The sequence below is a fragment of the Trachurus japonicus genome, chromosome 3 (genome assembly GCF_045865225.1).
Source record: "Trachurus japonicus isolate A0001 chromosome 3, Traja_1.0".
Taxonomy (NCBI): domain Eukaryota; kingdom Metazoa; phylum Chordata; class Actinopteri; order Carangiformes; family Carangidae; genus Trachurus; species Trachurus japonicus.
Genome location: NC_140909.1, coordinates 40,041,583 through 40,053,817, shown reverse-complemented (window position 1 = coordinate 40,053,817; position 12,235 = coordinate 40,041,583). Strand labels below are relative to the sequence as shown.

The window sequence follows — 12,235 nt, the reverse complement described above, 5'->3', positions numbered from 1 at the left end:
CCCTCTCGGCACCTGTTTACACCCCCAGGGGACACGACCGGCCAAGACAGCTGGTTTGTTTTGGAGAAGTGTAGGGCGAGACAGGGCGGATATGGGGGTGCAGGATGGGGGATGGGATTACAGATGGGCCCAAGTAGGTGGGGGGTAGGACATCGTATAGAGTGGGGGCCGTGGGGGCTTCTGTGAGAAGAATTACTGAGCACAAAAGGCACGTCAGCAAGACTGAATGGGCAGTGACCACGTACAATCCGATGGATGATAATGACATTGTGCTGGCCTCAACCTCAGGGGACTTGGTCCTGTGTGTGTGTGTGAGTGTGTGATGTCAGCTGGTGTCCCACTGGAGTAGAAGCAGAGAGATTAAACTGTGGGTCTCTGGTCAGATAAGATAAGAACACAGATGACCCAATGTTTGGCTAGATTTAGGGGAAAACTACACTTGATGGGAAGAATATTTTAAAATGTATAATTTCATAAATCAACTGCTAATTTTAGGAAGCTTCAGGATTGGATAATTTAAAAAATCCACTATTTGCAAACTTTACACAATATTATTTAATACACGCTTCCACATAATTAACTCCAGTGTACCCTATCCAGCGTCTTTGAAAAGTTCCAAAGACTTTGATAGGTTTAATATTTTTCAGTGATTGTAGAAATATTAAGATCCTAAAAGTATCCACTTGTTCTTAAATGATCAAAATACACATTACACAACATACTCCTGTTTTTCTTGGATTAATGCAGTACTAATGTGAAACTACAGTAAGTTCTGTTACATACTGTTTATACTATATATTTACAGTTATTCTTCAACAATGCATCATTTTAAAATTTCCTTTTGTGTGTAAGGAAATAGGTAATCTAATAGGTAAACTTTGGAAACTTTGGTTCTGGGATAAAGTACCTAAAATATGAGGTGAAAAATATATAAAACTTGTAGTTTACACCAGTGGTTCTCAAACTTTTTTAGATTAAGGACCCCTAAACTGACACAAATTAGACCACGGACCCCCCATTGGACAACATTTTGAAACAAACACCAGAAATACACAAATATTTGTTCTGAGACTGAATAACGTTACTTTTTTTAGTCAATGTGTGTTCAAATTAGGGCCAGTGGTGTGACATTTTGAAAAGATTTAGAGAAATTTCTGGAAAAAAAAAGTAATACTTATTGAAAAAATAAAGTGGTAAAATTTCAAGAAAAAGTTCGGGACCCCCTTGAACCCTCTCAAGGACCCCTGGGGGTCCCCGAACCACACTTTGAGAACCACTGGTTTACACAACCACAAAGTGTTGGTAAGCCTTGAGGTCGTCCCAAGTTTCTCTTTTGTCTTTTAGTAACACATTTATATTTTTAAAAAATCCCTTTACAGTTTTTAAGCTTAGTATTTCTTTATATTTGTCAAAATTGCAAATTTTGCATACAGTCTGTGTGTGGGATTATTTGGAGATATCTGATTTATGTGTGAAATGCAAGTGGGTGTTATTTCAGGTATGTTTGTGCACGTGGAGTGTACAGCTCCAGGCAATCAACTTAGGACCATATAAAAGTGTTTTTCCCCGATCTCCTTGGCAATAATGCAGTGACACTGTGTTTTCTTTCTGAGAAAGTCATCAATCGCTCAACAGCTCCTGACAGATCCACTGACTGGTAGAGCACATGTTGTACCGGAGGCCCGACATCATAACTGTCACACACGCACACACACACACGCACTTCCACTTGCAGCCAGCCCCTCCCTTCTCACTTCAGTACTCTACAAATGACACTTTGCCTTCCCTTCTTCTCTCTGTTCCACTTTTGTCTGCACTCTTTTTGGAACTTGTTTCACATCTGTGTACACATTTACCTCTGTAAATGTGTATTACACGTGGCCATTGTTTCCACCAGTTAATCCACTTGAGTAGAGGAAACAATTTGTGTTTCACAAGTCCTCAGTGACAAATCTTTTGAAACTTCAGGCTGTTGCACAACTCACTGTGCTGTGAATAACAGGAAGACAGCTATTTTTCCTCTCGCTTTAATTTGCCTGTCACTCAGCAAAAACCTCAGTGGCAACCTGTATAAATATAAGTCACACGTAAAGCTAGGTTTGAAAATTACAAGTCCTATGTATCAGGTTTTGGATTTACAGTAAGAACTCCTGGGAATGGTTCACTTACTGTAAACGTATATTTGTTATGGAGACAGGTTTACTGTGATGGATCAGAGATCAGCTTGCTCACAGCACACACACATTTCTTCTTACTGCTGGATGAAATATAAGGATGTGGTTTGTTTGTCAACTGATCATATTTGGAAATGAGGTTTTTCTGATGTAGAGTACTGATGTAATTAAACTTGTACCAGCATGGGAACCCAGATTGTGGTATTGGGTGTTAGAATTTAGAACTTATGGTAGATGGGACTTATAGATGGATGGATGGATGGATGGATGGATATTAGTCACCTACAGTATATATTATAGTATAATTACTGGTTTGAACAGGACAGCACAATGGAAGGATGGACACAATGTTCATCTGTTCATCTGCAGAAGGTTTGCACCCTCAGCAGCAGCTCTGAGTTGGTAGAGTATGATTGTCAGATGAGCCACAGTGAGGTCAGAGCAGGCTTCCAGCTGTAAACAGGAACAGCACCTCTACTTCAACCCTAACCCTTGGGCCCCTGGGTCTCTGCCCAGTTGGCCCACTCAGGAATCCATCCTCATGTGTGTGTGTGTGTGTGTGTTTGCCTTTTCAGTTTCCAGCAGAGAGCCAACACAATTTCATGCTCTTTTATGAGAGGGAACACTGACAAATACTGTCTCCTTTGTCCTTTTTGTTGGCCTAAAAGTAGACAAAATTAAATATTTCACAAAAAACTAGTGACATCAGTGGGACCATTATTCTGTCTTGTAGATATTTCCAGAAAACACGACCCTTGACCTTTGTGTCCTCAGTGGTATAGTTGCGGCCACGACTCCAGCGCAGTTTCTGTTTTGATTTTTTTAAGAAGGGTTGAGAGGTTGACCCCCTCCCCCACTTGTGAGCGCCGCAAACCCTTGAGGGGAAATAGGTCAGTGTGCGTGTCCTGTAGTAACAGGCTGGCACCGCAGAGTCATATGTTTGTTGCTCACCAGCACTGTGTGACTCTGCTGATGTGACTTTTCCCTGACACCGTGAGCGCACACGCGAGTGGATCAAACACCAACACATGAGTCAGAGCAGGTAGGTCTACTCTCTTCCCATATATAGTCACGGTGACCATAATCTGCGGCTGCAGTGAAAATCTAAGATCAAGTTTATCTCCACTCGAGGGCCGTGACTCACATTGGGAAACAACAATCCCAGAAGACGAGCCAGTGTTCCTACTATGACTGATTATAAAATACAAGCTTGTCTTACAGCCACTACTGTCATGACTTACCTCTGAGTCATGAGTCACTATAAATGGCTGTTGGTCAATCCCTGTGAGAGCAAATTTCCTGTTGTTAGCATGCCTGCATAATCTCATTGATAGCAGACAGGATATTGAGTTGAGGTCATTCGGTTTGAGATGGTGTGCAAAAGGAAAGTAACACAGAGCGCCGAGCCACATATGTGACCATCATTTGGTATCATTTAATAGCACATGCTCTATCAAAGCACTTGCGCTAAATTGGTTACGGATGTTGATTCAGCTGAATTTATAAATCTGTCAAACAGTGGAGCAACAGCCCAAAGTTTTTTTCTGTTATAATATGCACACCGAACAAAATCCTTCTGACAAATGACTCAACTCAACGTGCCCACTGATGAGCTCACTTCACATAGATTTACTGTAATTAGACAGTCAATGGGAGCTTCTTCTCTGCTATTTTTTTAATTAGTTTATTTGAAAAGGGACTGTGTACATTAATAAAACATTGTAAAAACAATTGTACATGTACCTGAGTTAGCAAAAAGGCTAATTTCCATCGTTAGTCCCTCTGCCTGACGTAACCTTCGTCTTGTGTTAGCTTCCTGCAATCTGGTGTTAAGGTCAGTTTTGACTTAAATCAAAAATAAATACACTAAAAACTTTTTTTTTTCATCCAATTTGTTTTTCTTCTCTACATTGTTAGGCTTCCTTCATATTTTTTGGTGTGGGCCCCTGGGCGTTTTTTTTAGTGTACCCCTTGTCTTCAATGTAACCTTCATCTTGTCAGCTTTCTGCTACCATCTATGGTGTCTTAAATCAGCTGTAAAACACACTAAAACAATTATTTATCATCCCATTTGTTTCTAATCTCTTGGTTACATTGTTAGGCTTCCTTGTTCATGAAAAGGTTGGTTTTGCACAACTCTGATTATTGTTCTTATCGTTATAACCGGGTCTAAATTGACCCACACCTCAAATATCATAATTATAACCAGAGCATTTTAGAATTTTGTGAAAATTATTAATATTTTTTGTTTAAATAGAGGTTCCTGACAAAGTCAAAAAGCCTTGATGCTATAAACAAATTTATGTGGTACATCAGGTTTTTATAAAACCTGAGAATGGATCACTGGTGACCTGAAGACAATATTAAAGGGCATCCTATAAAAAAGTCAGCAACAATAAAATACCACATATAAAAAAGGTAAGACATTCTATACACATTATTATATACACAATTGAAAGACAATAACACACACCCATGATTGCATCATGCTCTTATATACTCTAAAAAAAAATCTGTATCAGTGTTCACATTTTTGTTTGTTAACGAGCCATTTCTTTGTATTGGCATAGTATTCTTCATCATGTTAGAGGAACTCAAACAGCAGCATGAACTAATCGACTGAGGTATGTTTTCAGCTGTCCATCGTCAGGGCCTTTTCACAACTGATGCTAAATTTGCTTCACTGCTGAGCTCTCAGCGCAGCCATTGTAATTATCACCACTTAAACAGGTGTCATACTTAAGAGGAAGTCCTGCTTTTATTTTGAAGTGAGACAGAAACAAACTAAAAAGTGACACAATAATGAGCAAGTACAAGCTCATTATTGAGCTTATTGCTCATTACAGAAAAGAAGCAAATGGTGAGTTAATGTATAGATATGTATAGATCTACAGCGAATACACAAATTATATAAAGCACAAAACAAAGCGTATTCAGTCACTTTTCAGAGTTACATCTTTAAGAAGATCAGAGCTGAGTGACATTTTAACATGCAGGTCCGTCACTGCCTCTTGGGATTTGTGACCTCAGACCTCCTGCAGTACTACTGATTATTTTCTACTATCCACGAAGGTTTTCCTTGATGTTGATTTTGTTTTTTGCATCATCATCTATTTTGACATTCACACAGGCTTTCCTAGCTGATCCAAAGATTTAAGCTGGTAACCACACAGCCTTGAGTCATCTCCACTCCTCTAAACTTCACTTAAACATTAAGTAACTCAAGCCTGTCATTGTATCTTAAGAAACTAACTGTGTAGCTTATGTGTCCATCACAAACCAGTGTGATTGTTCAAATAAAAAATGTCATAAGAATAGAATGATTCCTCTTCACAGTAATGTGTCTCAGTCACCACATGCTTCCTTACTGTAAAAGAAAGAAAGAAAGAAAAAAACATCTGTTTTTCCCTACCCTGCTGAATGTGATCATGTGTCATTTTAAGGTCTTTTGGGGGAAAAAAGGGTAAATATCGCCACCCAGTGGTAAGAGTTCCTCTATGTCTATGACAAGCATTTGCACTTGTTAAATATTCTTCACAGTTGGCATAGAGGAGTGTGTTCTCTAACAAAGTCTTTTGATGAACCAAATTCAATCAATCATTGTAACTTTCATCGTACCAGACAAACAATTAGACTTTATCAATCCCGGTTATGAAATTCATCAACCACTCTGTTTTTCTGAGGGAGATTTACTACTGTGATGAGGCCTGACTACTACAGATTACATGCAATAGTAAATGAATTATGTCTAAAATCATCCTACTATGTGGGATCTGTATGATACTGTCCACTGCACATCGCACTATACAGAACACTAAAGAGGATTTGATCGAGTAAAATTCGTTTTTGAGCCGTAATTGCACATTATATCCGGCATACCAGCCTTCCATTTGCATTTTTATGACAACAAAACCCCTCAGTCTCATAACATATGCATAGAAGATCAAGCATTCGGTCACAGACCATTGCTTTTCTTTGTGGCTGATATAATTTCTCATTCTCCTAAGCCCTATTCACACACCCCTTGACAATATGCAAATAATGTCCCTGGGCTACCATTGTATTGCCACACTTGAACAGTATGAGTGAGAGGAACACTATTGTTGCTCGGGTTGTTATCAAATTCCATGAGCCTTTAAAAATGGCAGCAGCTGATCATAATGTAGAGGCGTAAACAAAGAGATCTATGTAATCTGCCTAATGCTGTTTGGAAATGAGAACATGGAAATGAGATACTCACATTTGTGTCACCGATTTTAGTCCACTCCCATTCTGCAGTGACCGTGAGACACAAACCGGCTTAATGTTTATGAAACATAAAGACGACACATGGCAGGCTAACGTGCTCCGTAATAATCATAATAATTACGTAAGACATTTACAACAGATATCCATGGGGTGAGAAGGTCAGTGTTAGTGTGGGTGTTTGGATGACTGACATAACCTGGAGGTGTGGGCTGTGGACAGACTCAGCAGATGACAAGATCTTCTTCTACATGTTTAGTTTCCTCAGGTCGAACAAGTGTATTGATGAAGTTTAGGCTTTTTACTTGTGAGGGTGTTATTGCACTTACAATAACAATTAATGTAGTTCATGTCAGCTCAGCTAATCTTCATGTTATGTGTTCCTGTCACTGCTCTGCAGCGTGTGTGTGTGTCCTCAGTGAACTGTATCTTAAGCTATAAAAACTGCATCTTATAGCTTCCAGCTGCAGGAATCAGTTCAGTTTCTGTTCAGGTCTGACTGAAGGAGGTTTTTGTATGATGCTTTTTCACTGTGTGACACGAACCGACTGTCGATATGGTGTTCACTCTGACAGTAGTAAACTGCAGCATCTTCAGTCTGGACTCCACTGATGCTCAGAGTGAAGTCAGACTTTGATCCTCTGCCTGTAAAACTGATCTGGAATCCCTGATACTCGAGTGCCAACATTGTAAATAAGCAGTTTAGGACTTTCTCCATCTCTCTGTTGGTACCAGGATAAACGGTGGTAGGTGCCATGAATATAAATGTTCTGACTGACCCTACATGTGATGGTGACAGAGCCTCCCACAGCAGATCTCACTGCTCCAGGCTGAGTCACTGTGACCTGACCTCTGGACCCTGAGGACACAGAGACAGAGACATTAAACAGAGTCCTGGTTTTGTTGGCTTCATCTCAGAGGGACAGATGTTGATGGAGGAGTTGGACTCTCTGGAATTTACCTGTGAAGCAGCAGCAGAGGAGAGTCCAGATGAAGACAGAGATCACAGTCATGTTTCTGATGAGGAGGATTTCTGTGTCTTGTGTTGTCATGAAGGACAGCTGTCAATCACCCAGTCTTCAACTCTCAGGACTATAAACTCTCCCAGAGCACTGGAGCATGGTGCTGCTGATGCAAAGTCACTCTCTATGGAAATCATGTGGCTCCTGCAGGGACTTGGATCAATCTGATCATGCAGATCAATCAGTTGATCAGAGTATTAATCAGGATGTGTAAATAAAATATTTTCATGTAGTTTGGTTTTATGCCTTGGTGCAACTGTTGCTAGTATCTCTAATTACAGGAAAAGGTGTATTGTTCTTAATGAATAAATGTGGAATAAAGACAATTTCAAAGTTTGTTTGTTTCAGAGTCAGAGAGCCGTGTCTCTCTATGGTGAGAGGTTTTTGTACGACGGCTCAATGAGTTTGTATCACTGTGGTGGACGTTCGGTGGAGGAACCAGACTGGATGTTGGAAGTAAGTTCATATTTTTTGTTTTTTCTTTATTAATTTGCGACTCATGCAATTTGTCATGAACAGATTAACTTTTCACATCACAACAGCCCATTTTTATTAGTTGACTGTTTTTCATCATTTAACTGTTTCATTTTTTGAATGTCAAAAGAGTAATTCTGAATGTAATCATTTCAACTTTGAGGACAGCTGAGGTTCAAAATAAAAAAAAATAAAAAATAAAAATAATGTTTTAATGCTGAGATAAGATTCAGTTCAGTGTGACAATCAGAGAGCAGTGAGAGGTTTTTGTACGACGACTCAATGAGTTTGTATCACTGTGGTGGACGTTCGGTGGAGGAACCAGACTGGATGTTGGAAGTAAGTTTCTAAACCAAAACAGACATGCAACATTTAAAATTTAATTAGAAAATTGTTGCTGCACATAAAATGTTTGCAACCCTTCTTTTTACGCGTTCTTGTCACAATGAATTTAAGTTAAACAGGAGAAGAAATCAAACTTCAGTTCTTTGTGAATGTTTCCATTTTTAAGATGAATATAGATTAACTTCATTAAAATTACTTTACACATGCGCCTTTATTAAATGTTAGAAGATGTGTTATCTCTCTATTGTGTTTTATATTGTTTCCAATGGTGTTTGAAATCTAATTGATGTGTGTGTAATGGTTTAATTGCCCAGTGGATGGTTGTCAATTTATTTCATGTGTTTGTGTTTCTGTTTAAACTTAAATCATGTTAAATTAATGTGAAAAGATTTCAGACATTATTACTAAATCTTGGTCTGGTATCTCCAGTGTAGTTTGACATGTTTCAGGTCAAACTGTGTGATGATCGTCTGTCTCTGTGCTGATGTGCATGAGCAACTCCTTAAACAGAAGTGAAACAACGTGTGACTGAGTGACTGGTGGACACACGCTGGCAGTCAAGGTGTTTGCTGTTTGATTGACAGTTGTGTGCTCCCTGGTGTCTCCTAGGTGATACCCGCCCCACCCTGACAGTGCTGCCCCCCTCCACTGAGGAGCTGCAGGAGGGGAGGGCTACGGTCATATGCCTGGCCGATAAGGGCTTCCCCTCAGACTGGAGTCTGGTCTGGCTGGTGGACGGCAGCAGCAGCAGCAGCAGCTGCTGGGAGGAGAGCAGGAGCCCCCTGGTGCTGGGGAGGGACGGCCTCTACAGCTGGAGCAGCACCCTGAGGCTCCCTGCAGACCAGTGGAGGAAGCTGGGCTCTGTGACCTGTGAGGCCACCCAGGGCTCCCAGACTCTGGTCTCAGAGACTCTGAGGAGAGACCAGTGTCCCCAGTTCTGACCTGACTCACTGGGACGCCACAATTGGTTTCACTCTGATACTGCTCTATGTCTGCAACTCTCTCTCTCTCTCTCTCTCTCTCAGACCAGTTTCACATTATTCAGTTCTTACTGGTGTTTTCATTGTTGTTGCTGAAGCCGTTGCTTTAAGACAATAAAGATTATCTTCTTCAAACAGATTAATTCTCATGGATTATTTTACACCAACCACATGTTTTTATAACTGCATATTCAGGCTGGTACAAGTTTGATTAACAAACTATGGAATAAAAAAAAACATTTAATTTAACCACTAAATATTTTAGTCAAACCTGACCAGTTTTGCTTGGTTTAGCCAATGCAGATGGAAACAAGGTGTGAATAGAAGGATGGATGGGTACTATCTGTTCTCTACAGACAGAATCCTTACAAAGTTATTTGTACTTTGCCATTTCTCAAAAAACAATGAATAAATAAATAAAACAGTGCATAAAAGATTCATTAAAACTCAGTGTTGATATTTTGTGGTTTTAAAACAAGTAATCAATATAAGCTCTGATCTAAAACTGAGATAAGAACCATGTTACTTCAACATGTTATTATTTCTGATTCCTATAATAGGATCCTATCATTCTAATGTTTATTTATTTTGGATTAAAATCTACCAAAGATAATACACAGATAACAAAGTGACTGACAAGAAAAGAGAGAAGAGATTTGTGGATTCTAAAGTAAGAGACAATAAAATGATTCCCAATCTTAATCTGATTGTTTTACATGTGGAAAACACCTGAGTTTACGCAGCCTATGTCATCCCAATTTATTGAACTGTGGATTCCAAACAATGAATAATGTTTATTGCACATGTCACAAAGGAGAGTGAGGCCAGAAATATTTTTTGCAAATTTGTTAAAAAGGGTGAGAAATGAAAATGAAGACTTTCTGAGTGTGTAAAAGGATGTCATCAGCATACAGGCTGATTTCATCAAGATAACAAATAAATGTTCCATGTAGATGGATTACAGAAAGTATGAAAGTAGCATTTAAATAAAAGTTTAAGACGACTTCCATGTGTGTGTGTGTGTGTGTGTGTGTGTGTGTGTGTGTGTGTGTGTGTGTCATCTGCAGGAGCTTCCTGCTGCAGCTGTCAGTTCAGTTTCTGTTCATCAGACTGAGGGAGGTTTTTGAACGACGCTTTTTCACTGTGTGGACAGAGATCTGCCATTGATGTTGTGATCACTCTGACAGTAGTAAACTGCAGCATCTTCAGTCTGGACTCCACTGATGCTCAGAGTGAAGTCAGCATTTGATCCTCTGGCTATAAAATGATCTGGAATACCTTCTACTCGAGTGGTTGCAAGATAAACAAGGAGTTTGGGAGTTTCTCCATCTCTCTGTCGGTACCAGGCTAAATAGTTAGAATTATAAACATTCTGACTGACCCTACATGTGATTGTGACAGAGCCTCCCACAGCAGATCTCACTGCTCCAGGCTGAGTCACTGTTACCTGACCTCTGGACCCTGAGGACACAGAGACAGAGACATTAAACAGAGTCCTGGTTTTGTTGGCTTCATCTCAGAGGGACAGATGTTGATGGAGGAGTTGGACTCTCTGGACTTTACCTGTGAAGCAGCAGCAGAGGAGAGTCCAGATGAAGACGGAGATCACAGTCATGTTTCTGATGAGGAGGATTTCTGTGTCTTGTGTTGTCATGAAGGACAGCTGTCAATCACCCAGTCTTCAACTCTCAGGACTATAAACTCTCCCAGAGCACTGGAGCATGGTGCTGCTGATGCAAAGTCACTCTCTATGGAAATCTGAGTGTCCCCAAGAGGCACTTGGATCAATTTGATCATGTTTGTTATCAATCAATAATGTGTTTAATAATGTAGAGTGTGTTCATACTTTTTGTTGGAAAATTACAAAAGATTATTGGCCAAATACAGTATAATACACAGCCTATTAGTTTCATTAGTTTCACAGTGAGAGGTTTTTTTAGACCATGTTTGGTGCAGGAACCAGATGTTGGCAATACTGCAGTCAAATGTTTACTTTCAGTCAACTTACCTGTGTTATATTGTTTGTGAATTGCATATTGTAGTGTAGTTTGACATGTTTCAGATAAAACTGTGTAATGATCGTCTCCATGCCGGTGTGCATTAGAGGCTTCATAAAGGGAAGTGAAACAATGTGTGAGGGAGTGAATGACTGGTGGAGCTGAAACACCATCTGACAGAAACCCCCTCAAAAGACTAAATCAACTCTCACACAGTGAAGGTGTCCAGGTGTGAAGGCCAGGGGCTCATCCCTGAGTCTGCAACATTAAAACAAATTTCAGTCACTCACACTGCAACTTAAAGGGGAATTTCCATTTTTTACAATCTGGATTTATTTCTAGCATAAAATACGGTAATTTACCCACTCGTTCAGACGAAATTAGCTCCAGCTGAGAGCCGCATATCCATATAATGCGAGTCTACAGGGCAGCAGAATGCAGCCTCTAAATAACACAATTATCTGCAGCGAAACTCGTTCATTTCACCAATATTTTGTTATGATACGCTAGTGCTATTCCCCTCTGAGTCCGGGGCCGTGCAGTGCCTGGATGTTGATACATACAGGCGCTGCACGGCTCATTCTGATAATAATAGCCAGAGCTTTAGTAGTAGTTGTTGTGGAGAATCCTGTGGAAGCTGAACTTTGTCCAGCTGCTCATTTTGTTCTGACAGTTCGGAAACACGCAGAAACAAACCATAGTATTAGTAGTAGCAACTTTCAGGCGTTCAGAGATGACATCATCCAGGTCAGAGGTTAGTAGGTCAACCTACAGACCCCGGATGTTGATCACGAACACGTAACTCATCTCATAGCATGGTGAATGTGCAGCTCTGCTCCGCCATTCTAAAAACAGCTTGCACCGACAATTAAAGTTAATGAACCTACTCCTACCTATAGGGATTATGGCAATGGGCCAATTTGCCAAAATGTTGAACTATCCTGTTAAGAAGTGCCCCTTTCACTCCAACAGACCTCAGCCTCCTGAGCAGATATTCT

The 12,235-nt window shown here is 40.1% G+C and overlaps 1 pseudogene across 1 annotated transcript; it reads left to right on the top strand.

Moving 5' to 3' along the window:
* The first annotated feature begins 7,611 nt into the window (after nucleotides 1–7,611).
* Nucleotides 7,612–9,364, top strand: LOC146990397 (Ig kappa-b4 chain C region pseudogene; annotated as a pseudogene). Its single transcript, XR_015035619.1, has 3 exons — nucleotides 7,612–7,635; nucleotides 8,203–8,254; nucleotides 8,870–9,364. The product of XR_015035619.1 is annotated as an Ig kappa-b4 chain C region pseudogene (transcript).
* Nucleotides 9,365–12,235: the final 2,871 nt, after the last annotated feature.